The following is a 15,848-nucleotide window of genomic DNA, read 5'->3' on the forward strand; positions in this document are numbered from 1 at the left end:
TTCCCTTCATATTTTTGAAACAGGGTTTTGCTAGCCTGTAACTAACTTACCCTGTAGCCTTAAGTTTTCAGTCCTTCTGCCTGAAACTCCCAAGTAGGTGGGATCACTGGCCTGTTCCACCAGGCCTGATTTATGTTTCTAATCCAAGCAAGCCATTATATTTAATACATAAGTATACGTGCTGCCTGGTTTTGTGTCAAGCTAGAACCACGGAAAGGGGGAGCCTCAACTGGGAAAATGCCTCAGTGAGATTGGGCTACAGGCAAGCCTGTATGGCATTTTCTTAATTACTGATTAGTGGGGGAGGGCCCAGCCCAGTGTGGGTGGAGCCACCCCCGGGCAGGTGGTCCTGGGTTCTGTAAGAAGCAGGCTGAGCACTCCTGATGAGCAAGCCAGTAAGCAGCCCCCCTCTATGGCCCCGGCATCAGCTCCTGCCTCCAGGCTCCAGGCCTGTTTGACTTCCTGTCCTGACTTCCTTCGGTGATGGGTTACTGCAGTGTGGAAGTGTAAGCTGAACAAATCCTTCCTCCCTACTTGCCTTTGGTCGTGGTGTTTCATCACAGCAATAGTAACCCTGAGATCCAATACCTAAAAGTTGTATTAAATATGTAAAATTTGGGGTTGGAAAGATGGCTCAGTGGTTAAGCTCACTGGCTGCTCTTTCAGAGGACCTGGGTTTGATTCCCAGCACCCACATGGATGATGGCTCCAAACTGTCCGTTAACTCCAGACCCAGTAGATCTGATGCCCTCTTCTGGCCTCCTCTAATGCTAGGCACCCACATGGTTCTCAGATATACATGCAAACAAACATCCATACACAGAAAATAAATTACTTTTTTAAAATAAATAAAATAAAAATTTCTAATTAAAAAATAATATAAGATATATGGTTGTATATATATATAATTGTACATAATTAGAAATCATATAAAATATGTATACTGTTTATACAATATATACATATATATGCAATGTATGTATATAAACAACATTGTTTATAATTTATATATTTATATTATATATTATAAACACAATACATTAAATGTTTATAATTTATATTTAGTGAGTAATATATATTTAAGTTATAAAATTATATTTATATATATTTCACTCTTTTGTTGCTGTTTTGTTTTGTTTTGTTTTGTTTTGTTTTGTTTTGTTTTGTTTTGTTTTTAGAACAGGGTTTCTCTGTGTAGTCCTGGCTGTCCTGAAACTTGTGCTGAAGGCCAAGCTGGCCTTGAACTCAAAGATCCTCCTGCTTGTTTTTGCCTCCTGAGTGCTGGGATTAAAAACCTGTATCACCTCCTGGAGTCACTCACTCTTAAAAGGATCCTAGAAAGCACTGTCCTTGCCCCAGTCTTTCCAGTTGGGGAAACTGAGGCCCAGACAGAGAAAAGACACATCAGGGCATAGCCTCCGAGGGAGCCTTAGTCTTCTGGGATCGCTCACTGTGCCTCTCACCTCCCGGCTACCCTCTGGCTCTGGTTAATGGAGATTTCATGCTGGAGCCCCGCACTTTAAATGCCCCCTTCCCTCCTGTCTTGGTTTCCAGGTAGGTGGCAGAGAGTCTGTGCAGTGGGCAAGGAATCCGATGGAGGTGACCTTGAGTCGGAGCTCAGGTGGCAGAAAAGGTTTTGATGGATCACGATAAGGTAAGATCTGCGGGCCCCAGAGGCAGCCACCTGAGACTATCTCATCTGGGAACGCAGCCTGCAGGCTCTCTCCTGCCCTGAGCAGGCGTGAGGCAGAGATGGAAAGGTGGAGAGGGAGGGAAGTAGGGAGTACTGTAGGGAGGTGTGGTCAGTGGGGGAGGGGGTAGACTCGGAAATGCTTGGTTGTGTTTTAACTGGATGACATGGAGTAGCAGACCAGCTTCCCTCCCGGTAAAACAAGATTCTGGGCAAGAGCCTAAGAAAGGACTCAGAACTGGACCGGTGGACAGGCATCGAGCTCAGAAATGGCGGGCAGCACCTGGAGGAGCCCTCACCAGCAGGCGTTCAGTCCCAGCTCCCCCTCTACCTTGCTTACCCCTTCTTTCTGGCATAAAGGTCTCCACACCACCCTGCTGCTAGGAGCACAATATCGAATGAGAATGGCCTAGGACAGGCCTAGGGCCCAGCCAGAGCTCCAAAATGTCACCTCCACTTGGTTTCCTAATATCCTTGCTGGTCTTGCTCTGTGCTCCCCCAAGGGACTCTGTTGTACCCTATCTCCTCCCCGCCCCAGGACTCCAGACCCAGAGTCAGGGCCTAAGGTTTCCACACCTACATGGACCCTTTACAAGATATAAAAGGAAAGCTACAAAATAGAAACAATGGTCTTGAAAAATGCCCATCAAACATACTGTTTTCAGAAATACCTAATAACTTTTGAGCTCAATTTATAGGTTGGATTTCATTTTCTGGTCTCCAACAATTTGGGTGATTTAACTAACTTGTAAACAAATAATGTCAAATGCGAAATTATAAAAACTGTTAATAAGCAAGTCACAGTATGAAATTTGAATAAAACTAAGAACAACCCTTAGGTATGTCAGTGACACCTCTAAAGTTTAAAGAAATGAGTGGGAACAATACTTTCCAAGTTTAGGATGGGCATTACCTCTGTATTGGAGGGAAAGGACCAGAAAAGTTGCATCTTCAACCACATGGGTAACGCTTCATTCCCGAGCTAGCAGTAAGGCTATCTGGGGCTTTGCCTCTTCCTAACATCTGAAAGAGCTGGAGCAAAATTAAAGAAATTTTTCTGTAAGAGAAAACACACACCTACACACATTCAAATTTACTTTCCGGCAAAATATACAGTTGCTGTGAAATGGAGGTATTTTAATCTTCTCTGTGTGGTTGGTGTGCGGCACTCAGAGCTCTGACTTTGCCAGTGTCCTCCACTCCTCACCTTGTAGCTTGGTCTGTTCCAGCTGCTACAGCAAGTATACCCGACACCGTGTGGATTTATAAACAATACTTCTGGAGGCTAAGTCCAAGATCAGGGCTAGCATCTGGTAAGAGCTCTCCTAGATGGCGTCTTCTTGCTGTCCCCCGTCCGTGACGGTAGGCGTGATGCGGCTCCCTCAGGCCTGTGTCATCTGATACACCAGGGCTCCACCCTCACAACCTCGTCCTCTCCTCCATACATCATCACACCGGAGGTTAAGATTTCAGTTGATGGATTTTGTCAGGACGGTTGGACCCTAGCATCCGGGTTCTGGCTCTACTGGAGGAACCTGAAGCAGAAAGTGCAACCAACGGCCCACTGGAGGCCCAGTAAATCCTAATGCAGGGTCTATATCTGTATTAAGCATATGCCTATCAAATACAAATCTAGGTATTTCTCCCCTATGTGCTAGAGGAGTAGTAGATAAAAGGCTGTAAGAGAAAACCAGACAGTTCTAGAGAAGCAGAAATCATACATAAGATCATAGGTCTAGGAGCTGAAGACAAGGTCAGCAGTTAAAAGCACTTCCAGAGGATCCAGGTTTGGTTCTCAGCAACCACACGGCAGCTAACAACCTTCTATAACTGCAGTTTCAGGATAGTCAATGCCTTCTTCTATCCTCCGTGAGCACTACGAAGAGGAAGAGATGAAAAGGCCATAGGAGTTTTGGGGGGGCTTTCAAAAATCCCTGTGTAATGGAGGTTTTGGTGTCTTTGTAAACACGGCTGTGTTGTGTAAATGTTTTTGTTTTAATCCCAAGTTCGGGATTTTAGTTGGGCTACTGTTTGTCCAGGCCTGTTAATTGTCACATGTGGGGCGTGATCTGCGCCGGCTGGTCACGGCCTTCCACGTGTGGCATGGAGAGGGGTGTGGCCCAGGACTCTGAAAGTATAAATACTAGAAAGAGCTAGAAAGAGCCAAGGAAGAGGCAGTCAGTGTAGGTTTGGTGTTGGTGGTGTGGAGCAGTTTGGAGAGACCAGAGACCAGAGAAAGTATGATGGTTTGGAGCAGACAGATGGAGAGAAACGCTTCGGGGCACAGCAGCATGGAGGAGACTGCTGGCTGCATCTGCAGTTGACAGAGATTGGGACAGAGCCCTAAAAGAACCCCCTGGGGCTGGAGAGATGGCTCAGAGGTTAAGAGCACTGGCTGCTCTTCCAAAAGTCCTGAGTTCAATTCCCAGCAACCACATGGTGGTTCACAACCATCTATAGTGTGATCTGGTGCCCTCTTCTGGTAGAATGCTTTGTAAATAATAAATAAATGATATTTGTTTAAAAAAAAAAAAAGTACACCAACAAGTGGCACCCCATGTTGGGCGCCACCTATAGTGCTCAATTAAAAAAAAAAAAAAAAAAAAAGAACCCCCTGACCCTAACTAGCTAGGAGAAGTAAGGGTCTGTCTCCCTCTTCCTAGGAACCTTCTCTCTCCTACTTAAGGTTGGGCAGTTGATGGAAGGGAGGAAGAGGCCTAAGCAGCCCAAGTAAAGTAGAGTTTTAAAAAGCTCCAGGTGGCTTTCCACTCCATCCCTGCTTTCAGTTTAGATAAGACACAGAGATGTCTAAATAGTGTAAAGCTGTTGGCCTGTTGCTGGGGCAGTCTCTCAGCTAGCTACTAACTTATCCTGACTGACCCGCCATCCTGTCTCTTGGCCTGCTCTCACTCCTGCTTCCAGCTTCTGTTTTCCCTCTGCCTGCTCGCACCCCCAAGCTTCCTACTGCAGCTGTCAGCTATTACACAAAAAGCCACATTCCAGCCTGAACCAATCAGAAGCAAAACAATGCCTGATCTATCTCTTACAGGTTGCCCTTTGATAGCTGAAATGGACAAGCACTTACAAACGGAAAACGGGTGATGGGCCCTAGAAATAACAATACCAAAATCCTACCAGCACTTAGCTCTCTACCGGCACAAAAATCAACAACTGGAAATACAGTGACACACCTTCCCGAGGTGAGTGAAGGTCATTCCAACATAGGTGAAAGAGAGAATGTGTCTGTTACCTCAACTATGTACAAACCAGACTTCCTAGGGCATTACCAGACCCCACTCAACTTGTTGAGGGTCCCCAAAGAAAACAAAAGGGTCTCAAGTTTAAACATGGAACAGAAGTTTCTGCTTTTAGGAAAATATGCTGCTTGAGGTACCTGGCCAGTTCTCTGAACTAGATTTGTTGTGTAGCCTTGCTTGACTCGAGGTCAGAAGGTTGAGAAGGAGGTTGCGGGGAGGTGGCTGGAGAGATTGCTGAAAGGTTAAGAGGATTGGCTGTTCTTCCTTCCAAAGGAAGAATTCCCAGAATTCCCAGCAATCATATGGTGGCTCACAACCATCTATAATGATATCTGCTGCCCTCTTCTGGCCTGCAGGCACACATGCAGGCAGAGTACTGTATAAATAATAAAAATAAATAAATATTTTTAAAAATGAAGGAGGATCATAAGTCAAGGATACATAGTGAGACCCTGTCTAAGAGTGTGAGAGAGAGACAGAAAGATCAAAAAGCCTGGAATTCTTGGGTCTATCCATCCACTCCTGGGTGTGACTAGCAGGGCAAAGGCTTCTCACACAAGTTCTGTCATCCAGATATGGGACAAGAAGGCCACGCTGGGCGCTGAGGGCTGGGAAGTGGGGTCAGTGGGCTCAAACAGAGGACCTGTATAGACTGAATTTAATATCAATTAAATTGATTCATGAGGGACACTTGTCCCTCATGGTACATGCGTGTAGTCCCAGAACTTGGGAGTGGGAGGCAGGTGGAGCTCTTTGAGTTCAAGGCCACCTGGTCTACATAATGAATGTTGATCAGCTGGGGTTATCTAGTGAGACTGTCTCATTTTTTTTTAAATCCATATATGAAAGCTTTAAAACCAGTGAGGTTGCCTTTGGAGTGAGAAAGTCATTATTGTTAAATGAGACCCAAAGGTTGAAGCTCTCATCTGATAGAATCAGTGTCTTTATTAGAGGAGACACCAGAGAACTGGCTGGCTCCTTCCACTGCGTGAGAGCAAATACTACAGTGGCACCTGTCTGGAAGCCAGGAGGAAAGTCCTCACCAAGAAACTGGACTGGCTGAGAGCAACTGTAAGAAATACATGGGTGTCGTTTAAGCCACCCAGTCAGTAGTGTTTTATTATGGCAAGGAGACCCAGAAAGAGCCCAGCTCCTTCGTGGTCAGCCAGGGATGCTGACTCCGTGGTTTGTTCTGCTCAATCAGAACCAGAGGGTAACCAGAATAACCATCATTGTTGCCATTATAGTTATTGCTGTTCATTCACACCCAAGCCAAAGCCACTGGCATCCATCACACAATAAAAACGTAATAAAAGATACTTAGAACAGCGGAGCCACCCCAGACCTCACACCCTCAGTCTAAACACATCTCATAAGAAGACAGTGGCACAACAGGTACTGTCCACTAACCTGCACATACTGGCACAATGAGTCTGTAGCCCTGGGAACATATAATTAGTAAATGAATCCCTGGCCCCCGAGTTTAGTCAAGCCACTCCTAGCCATGGGAAAGAGGACCATGGGAGAGGTTCTCAATTAAAAAACCTAACCGCTGGGGCTGGAGAAATGGCTCAGTGGTTAGGAGCACTGGATGTTCCTCTAGATGGACCTGGGTTCAATTCCCAGCACTGACATGGCAGCTCACAGCTGTCTGTAACTTCAGTTCTAGGGATCCATGGCACCAGGCATGTACATGACGCAAATGTATGTGCATGCAAGCAAAACACCCATACACATAAAACATAAGAACCCTTAAGAGAAAAGCCATGCCTGTGATCCCAGCACTCAGGAGGCAGAGGCAGGCAGATCTCTGAGTTCGAGGCCAGCCGGGTCTACGAAGCAAGTCAAACAGCAGCAGCAGTCACTAGATCACGGTCCATCCCTCCACAATCTAGAGATTAGGTATCCCCTTCAACCTCGTTTTCTCTGCTTTGGGCAGGGTTCCAGTGGCAGCTACACAGCAATATGGAAGAAGTTGCATTTTAAAGACACCCTGGAGTTTGTAGGATTTGACATGACAATGGCTGAGGAATCTTCCTCCTCATCCTCCACAACTGCTGCCACCTCACAGCAGCAGCAATTTTAAAATAAGAGTATATGGGTGGGGCAGCAGTGGGGCTCACCTGTAATCCCAGCACTCAGGCTGATCTCTTGAGCTCAAGGTCAGCCAAGGCTGCACAGAGAAACTATGTCTCTAAAAACCACCACCACAACAACAACAAAGCAAGAGAATACTGTAGTGAGAATTCCGGAATTTTATGTTTTTTAAGAAAACACAAAAATATTATAAGAGTGTGCTTTCATTTTAATCCCAGGTGTAGGGAATGTGGGGCTGCTTCAGACTCTCCTTCTACTGCGTAATACGATTTGCCTCACGCTCTAGCAGAAGTGTGGTTTTGCCAGCTCCGGATAATTTCTGCGATTGTGTGATGTTTGGAATTCTGGGAACATTTCAGTGGGTACAAAAATACTAGGGCCCTGAGAGGCAGGGTTGGTGGTTGGTGGTTGTTTAGGGAGGCTCACTGGAGTTTGCTGGTGGCCATAGTCAAAGAAGTGACAAAAGGAAAGAAACTAGATTCAGGAATGTTCCTAATTCCTCTCTCCCATCTCTCCCTGTTTCTCTCCCGGTTTCTTTCCTATTTAGTGTTAAGGGTTAAAACTGGGGGAATAAAGGGTGAGAAAAAAAAAGAACCCACTAGTCAGTGATCAAGAACTCTAAAGACAAGCCTATAACTATATGGATGACACAGACAAAAACTGAAAGAAGCAGTAGAAACTATTCAGAATAGAACTTCAATTAAGTATAATTTAGAAGAAGCGACTGGGCTGTAGAAAATCTTTGTTCTTACAAGATTTCTGAAAACTTGTATAAGAAGACAGACCTGTGATGATCACAGAAGCACACAGCCATCAATTCACGGTTGACAGATGTTGAAGAAAATCATGATAAGCAAATGATAACGATCAGGAGCATCTTTTCCTGATAGAACTTATGTTCTTTAGAATTCAGTGCTACTCTCTATTTGGGACATGATATTGGAGTTACTTAGGGCTCATATTTTAAGTGATCAAAAAGTCAAGATGAGGCTGGAGAGATGGCTCAGAGCTTAAGAGCACTGGCTGCTCTTCCAGAGGTCCTCAGAGCAATTCCCAGCAACCAACGTGTGGTGGCTCACAACCATCTATGATGACATCTGGTGCCCTCTTCTGGCGTGCAGGCGTACATACAGAGAGAACATTGTATATATATTAAATAAATAAACAAATGAAACTATAAAAATAAAAGTCAAGACGAATACAATTGATGGCAAAAACTTAACAGGAAATCTTCAGAAAGGGTTAGATAACCTTGAATGAAGACAAAATTCAAGATCTGTTTCTCCTTCATCAGCTCTTCAGTAAAATTCAAGGGGTGTTCAGGTTCCCTGGTAGCAGCAGGTTGAGCATATAAAGGCTTTGGAAGTACTATTGTTATTAATCCTGAAAAGGATAAAATCATGGTTCAAGAATTGTTGGACTTTAAAGATAAAGTTGACTAGCCAGGCAGTAGTGGTGCACACCTTTAATCCCAGCACTCTGGGAAGCAGAGGCAGGAGGATATCTGTGAGTTTGAGGTCAACCTGGTCTACAGAGATCCAGGGCAGCCAAGGCTACACAGTGAGATCCTGTCTCAAGAAAACCAAAATGAAAAAAAAAGAAAAGCAAAGTTAATCATATAACTGATACCTGCTTTCTGAAAAATGAAATTTTATCAATGCTATAAATGAAGCATTTGAAACTTTCATTAGTTAAAGATCAAATAAACTGTCTGAACTAATAGTGCATGAACTAGAGTCAAAACTTCATGCAGGCAACAAAGAAGCTACAGATAAAAAACTCGAGAAGGGCCTAGAGAGATAGCTCAGTGGTTAAGAACACTCACTGCTCTTCTGAAGGTCCTGAGTTCAATTCCCAGCACCCAGATGGCAGCTCACAGCTGTCAGAATTCATCTTCTAGTGTGCAGATGGACATGCAGACAAAGTACTAAAATTACAGAAATAAGTATATTTTTAAAAAGCTTGAGAAAATGTTGGATAAAATGATGCTCATATTTATACATATTTATGGGAATGACATTTTTGAGGCCTTCTATAAGAAAGACTCAGCTAAACACCTGTTAGTTGGCAAGAGCTCATCTGGAAATGCTGAAAAATCACTGCTGTCCAAACTGAAACAAGGATGTGGAGAGCTTTCACAAGCACACTTGAAGGGGAGTTTAAAGACATGGCGCTCTCTAAAGACATCATCATTGAGCTCCGACAGTGGGTGCAGAACCAGAACAGACCTGGCAAGATCACATTAACTGTGACTATCCTGACAATGGAATGCTGGTCAACATAACGTGTCCATTTGCTACTAGAGCTGGTAAAACTCCAGGGAGGAGTCAGTTTAGAAGAGATCAAGCAAGCTACCAGGATAGAAAATGGAGAACTGCAGTTGCTAGCCTGTGGTAAAGCTAGATAGAGTTCTGGCTAAAAACCCAAAGGGTAAAATATCAAATGCTGATAAATTCATGAATAACGATGTTTTCAAATACAAACTATTTATGATAAAGATCAAACAAATCCAAATGGAAGAAATGGTTGAAGACCAGGTAAGCACTACAGAAAGGGCATTTCAAGGCAGGCACTACCAAACTGATGATGTGATTTCTGATTTATGAAGATCAGAAAAAGTTAGCCACAGTCTTCTTGTTACAGAAGTCTACAATCAGCTAAAATTTCCAGTCAAGACCCGCTAACCTAAAGGAGAGAATAGAATCCCTAATTGACTGGGACTACATAGAAAGAGATAAAGAAAACCCAAATCAGTACTATACTTTGTAGAATGTTGGTCTTGAAACGTTTGTTGTCATATGCTATAGCCACTGGACAAACCTAATTTGCTGAAGCTCGTTTGACTACTTTTCCACTTCCAATGACTAAATGAGGCAGTGTGTTGGAAATAGTTGCGTGGATTTTGGGTATATTTTTTCCAGTTCCCTCCTGATTTTCTTACAGGAGCTCTTCTGAGAAGGAGCTGTGGCTGCCCTCTCCACTGGACCATCAGCAGCAGTTCTAAGCCATCCCTGTTGGTCTCTGGGATATGAAGACATTTACACCACTCACAAGTTACTCTTAAAAAGTTTTTAGGTAGAGTTGTTCCTACTAGGAGGCTCTTGATATCACCTTCATTATCTTGAAAGAGGGCCCCTTTCCTGAAGTTCTTAATTCTTTAAAAATCTGATGCCGTTTCAGCTGAAAAACTAGCCACACCATTAAGGGAAGCTCCTTAAGAAACTGAAAAATATCAGGAAACTACACTGGACAATTGTAAATGTCAGTTCTTTTCTGTATCCATTCAATCTTTGTGCTCTTTTCCCTGTGCATGTAGTGGTTCTATTTTTCTCCAATAAAACTTTTATTTAAAAAAAAACCTGAAGGCTGAATAAAACATTGAGCAAAGTGTGTGTGTGTATACATATATATGATTTATTTTTAAACTGTTGTATGTATCTGTGCGCATTTGCATGAACATATGTCATATGTGTACAGGTGTTCCTGGAGGCCTGAAGCCGGAGTTACAGAGCCCAGTGTAGGTGCTGACAACTGAACTTGGGTCCTCTGGTAGAGCAGGAAGTGCTCTGAAACTCTAGCCCATCTCTCCCACCCCAAAAAGTGTATGTGTGTTTCTGTGTGTTCTATTTCAATATTTATCTTTATTTATGTGTATGTGTGTGTGGATATGTCACGTGTGTGTAGGTGATCTGGAGATGGAGTTGCAGGCAGTTGTGAGTCACCTGATGTGGGTGCTGGGAACCAAACACCAGGCCTTTTGAATGGCAAAAGATGCTCTAACTCCCAGTACAACCTATCTCTCTAGCCTTAATTTTTTATTCTTATTTTTTTGAGTCAGGGTGTCACTAGGTAGCTCCTGCTGGTCTGGAACTCTCTATCTGGACCACAATGGCCTTGAACTCAAAGAGATCCTCCTGCCTCTGCCTCCCAAGTACTGTGAGGTGTTTGCCAGCTGGAAAACTACATTTTTAAATGTCTCACTAAACTGACACAGAAGCGAGTCATCCACTGATTTCACAATTAGGGGCAAAGGAACTCCAAAACCCAGCTAGTCATCTAAAAATTTTACACAACACTAGAGACCTTGAACTTGCATTTTGATGGATGGGGTGAATGGGCCCACCCAGTGACATGAGGAAAAAAATGTGTTCCTATGCACACACAGCAATCTTACAGGTATAAAGCTATTTGGCATTTTCAAATATGAATAGTAAATTATAGGCAAAATTGATTATTTCAAATATATTTTTGTTTATTTATTTATCACCCAACTCTTGTACCTGCAGCCAACCCCTAGTTATTCATCTTCATTCTCCCACAAATGTTGGTTGACACTTTTATGTTGGGAGGAAGAGGAAATAAGACAACAGGACAGGTTTGAGCTTCATCAGCTAATAATGGAAGACACGCATTTGCTGAATCAGAGAGAAATTTTCAGTCAGGAGAACATCCCCCATGTATATATTGCTAAACATGATGTCATGGCTTCAGAAAAGCACAATTTTAAATTGAATTTGATATTAATATTTACCATCGCTCAACCTAGCCCATCAAGAAAACAAGATGACATGATTCATAGCATTTGCCATTAATACTGCCACCGTGGCTGCTGACAAGCTTTCAAGAAGGCATCAGTGAACACGAAGTGGAGAAAGACCCGCACTCGCTGTGTGTGACTCAGTATGTCCATCTCCACGTGGATAAGTAGGTCTGAACAAGAGCCGCATCACTTTTGCACGTAAAAGTAATGGAAATTAAAATTTCAGTGGATGGCCGTGGTGGCCAGGCAAGCTGGACGTCTTGTGGAGCAGCGGTGAGCTCTGGTCTCCCTGAACACTGGCCACATGTGTTGCGGGATATCTGATCACACTGTGAACCCTGAGATTGTGTACTGGAAAAACCTGTTTCTAGTTGTGGTGTGGCTCAGCCCTAGCGCACACCTAAATCCAAGAGCTTTCTGTAGACAGGATTAAATAAAGTCAACCTTAGGTCAAGAAGCTGAGCAAGCAACCAGTTGACAGGGAGTGAACATAGTAAAAAAAAAAAAAAAAAACATAGAGAGTGAGAAAATATCCAGAGAAAGGACCGAGAGACACATGGGAAGTAGAAAGGAGGGACATTCAGTTTGAAGGATTTTTAAGAGAAGGAGAAAGGACTTTTTCCTTCTGGGACATAGGCTGAGTAGGAAGGTCAGCTGGGCACTTTCTTTGCCTCTCTGAGCTAGCAGGCTTTCACCCCAGAGACTGGCTCTTGAGTCTTTATTGGTAAAACTGAACGTTTGGGATTTTGTTTAAAAACAGCATCTGTCAGCAAAACCAATCTTCAGCTCTTCTTGGTTCTCCTAAATTTTGAGGTGTTTTCCTAGGAAGCAATTAGGTAGCTGGAACATACTCTGAAATGCTTATTTTCTGAATGAGAGAGAAGGAAAGGGAGATTGGGAGAGGGCTAGAAGGAAGGGTTTGAAGGGAGGAACCTGTTAAGAATGGCAGAAAGCTCACGTCTTTAATCCAAGCACTCAGGAAGCAGAGGCAAGCAGATATCTGTGAGTTCAAGGTCAGCCTGGTCTACAAAGTGGAGTTCCAGGAAAGCCAAGGTTTCACAGAGAAACCCTGTCTCAAAAAACAAGAAGAAGAAGAGGAGGAGGAGAAGGTAGAGGAGGAAGGGGAGGGGGGAGAGGAGGAGGAGAAGGAAGAAGAAGAAGGGCAGAGAACTCTCCAAGTAATGATTCAGTCCAGTGAGCATTCAGTGGTAGTGATGATCAGAGGCAGCAGTTAGGAATTTACTAGAATATCCTATTGGATGTTATGGCACACATCTCAGATTCCTGAACTTGAGTCTTTGAAGGAGAATCCTGAGTCAGACTCCAGCTTTGGTTACACAGGTGTTACAGTACCCGTGGCTCCTCCCAGCACTTTCACCCAGCCACCTACCCTAACCATCTCCCTCTCAGGGGCTAGGCTTCTGCTCAGCCATTTTAGCTATGATGAGTCTCTTGCCCCTGGGCCACCTCTCTCAATCAGTGGCTCCATTTTTGTTCTGTCTCTGTCTCTGTCTCTGTCTCTGTCTCTCTCTCTCTCTCCTCTTATGGTCCAGTTTTGTCTGCTGGCCATGTTCATCCTGGACCCTTCCCGATGCCTGCTTTCTCCCTTATATCTACAATAAAAATCGCCTTCACATTTTAGGAGTAGTCATGTCCTCCTTTTCTTTCTTTTCTTTTCTTTCCTTCCTTCTTTCTTCTTTCTTTTTTCCTTCCTTCCTTTTTCTTTCTTTGTTTCTTTGTTTCTTCCTTCCTTCTTTTCTTTCTCTCTTTCTTTCTCTCTCTCTTTCTTTCTTTTTTTTTTTCTTCCTTCCTTCCTTCCTTCCTTCCTTCCTTCCTTCCTTCCTTCCTTCCTTCCTTCCATCTGGTGCTGAAACCATGGGGATGGCCTAAATGAGTTCCCTTCCAAGGGACTTTGCCTTTCTGAACCAAGCTGCTGATCTGACTCTTCAAAGTTGTATATGGATCATTTGTTTGCATTGGCTTCTGTCACCTACCATATTTGATTCCAAATCCTAGTGTCTCCCTCTTCAGCCACTTCTTCCCTCCACCTGCTCTAACCATCCTTTTCTCTTTGCCTACTTAGTAAGTGTTCTCTGCCTCCTGGAACCCACTATGCCCTTTGTATGCCCAACATGTAGGCATCTCTGCTGTGCCTCCCTATGGCAGAGTTTAGTTCACAACCCTTCTTCCTTTTCTCCTCAAACTTCATTTCCTTCCTCTGGCTCACTTTCCTACGGCAAATGGCTTGGTCTCAGTACGGCTCAATGGCCAAAGATGGCACACTTGATTTCTAAGTTTTTTTCATATCTGCTCTACACTCCCCAAAATCTCTCTTATCATTACAATTTCCTGGCCCTCTGCCCTTAAGAAATCTTCTAAGACTATTATATAAACACTTTTTTATCTCCAGATTTGTAAATTCATTGGGCGTGGTAAAATATGTAAAATCTGTAACAGGAGTTAGCTTAACACTTAAAACAAAAGGTTTATAGTTAAAAAACATTTACATAGGTAATTGTAATTTCCTACAGTACAGTAAAATATGATACAACGCTTGTTTGTGTAACTTGGATTTAACTCTTAGTTAAAAACAATATCTACTAGGAAGATAAATGTTTTTAAATAGCAACCATGTGACTTGCCTCTACCTTGGCTGATGATCTCAATGGAGGCAATCGTGTGACTGGCAGCCATCTTTACTAAGATTAAGGGTACAAACCATGTAACCTCACCACCGTCTAGACTAAGATGACCACGTGGTATAAAGTAAGTAAAGCAACAACTATAAAACTTCTTAGTCCTGCTGCACCCTCTGCTTGTCATCATACTTCTTTTTTAGACTAAGGAGACAACAACAGGTCTCCAAAATATTTTGGATGAGAATGTGTTTTTATGATTAAATATAATCAAGGCTTTTAAACTCCTAAAGTTATAAAGGTCTATTCAAATTAACAAAAGATAACTTAAAGATGTATGTCTGATTACTAATGTCTTTGCCAACTGTATTCAATACCAGGCTTTGAGAAGTTTTAGATAAGAAACAAGGTATGTTTGATAAATAATATATATTTGATAAATAAGGTTTCTAAATTCCTAAGGTCTACTCAGGTTAACAGCAGCTGACTTTAAAGACATATGTCTAACTTCTTTGTCTTTGATAACCTTGTTAATATGTTTTCAAGGTAAAGCCTAAAAATAAATAACATTTAAAATCTTGTACACTTAATATATAATGGTCCTCAGACTCTTTAGAGATCTGCTGAATATGGCATTTAAAATGTTTAGTAATAAAGTTTCCTAATGGGTGGTGGTGGCACAGATCTTTAATCCCAGCACTTGGGAGGCTGAGACAGGTGGTTCTCTGAGTTCAAGGCCAGCCTGGTCTACACAGTGAGTTCTAGAACAACCAGGGCTATACATAATCTCTGTCTCAAAAACAAACAAACAAAACAACAGCAAAAAGCTTCCTACAAAAGACAGAAATACTAACTCCTAATGGCAACACTGAGGTCTCCAAAGAAAACAGACGGGGCACTAAGGATTCCACCTGGAGTGTGGTGACGCTAACCATTGGGCTTGATTGTTTTACTCTGCTGGCCGAGGTAGCTCAATTTTCCCAAGTTCCCTTTCCACAGGAAAATCTCTGAGACCTTCTGGGTCTGGTAGCTGTCCCGTGCAGCAGCTGAAGATGCAGTGCTGTCCAGTGAGGCAGAAAAGACAGTCGACTTCTTCCCCCAGTGAAGCCATCCAGGCCGTCTAGGAGCATAGGGAACTGTCTAGGTAGCAGTACATCTGTCATTCTAATTGACACATAGGCCATTTGGGTTATGCTTCCAGCTGTAAATTTATCCTTCTCAGATCTCTGATATTGATACTATGTAATGTTTAATGCTTTATGTTAACAAGCAATCTCCTCCCCGCAAGGCCACAGCTGCCTGTTCAGTTCATTCCATGTGTAAAATCATGCTTCAGGCCAAACTTTTCTTTTTCTTTTCTTTCTCTTAGATTTATTTATTATTTATACAGTATACTGTCTTGCATGTGTGCCTGCAGGCCACAAGAGGGCACCAGATCTCATGATAGATGGTTGTGAGCCGCCATGTAGTTGCTGGGAATTAAACAGGATCATTGGAAGAGCAGCCAGTGTTCTCAACCTCTGAGACATGGCTCCAGCTCCAGGCCACACTCTTCTAGAGCTGCTTGTTCTCCTGCTGAGAAAGGCAATCACACGCTACCCTGCTGACAAACTTCACTCTGAAAGAGA

The 15,848-nt window shown here is 43.1% G+C and overlaps 1 pseudogene; it reads left to right on the plus strand.

Moving 5' to 3' along the window:
• Positions 1–8,229: 8,229 nt before the first annotated feature.
• On the plus strand, positions 8,230–9,328 carry LOC129688419 (cullin-4B-like; annotated as a pseudogene).
• The last annotated feature ends 6,520 nt before the right edge of the window (positions 9,329–15,848 follow it).

The sequence above is a fragment of the Psammomys obesus genome, unplaced genomic scaffold (assembly GCF_907164565.1).
Source record: "Psammomys obesus unplaced genomic scaffold, mPsaObe1.curated_primary_1811, whole genome shotgun sequence".
NCBI classification, from domain to species: Eukaryota; Metazoa; Chordata; class Mammalia; order Rodentia; family Muridae; genus Psammomys; species Psammomys obesus.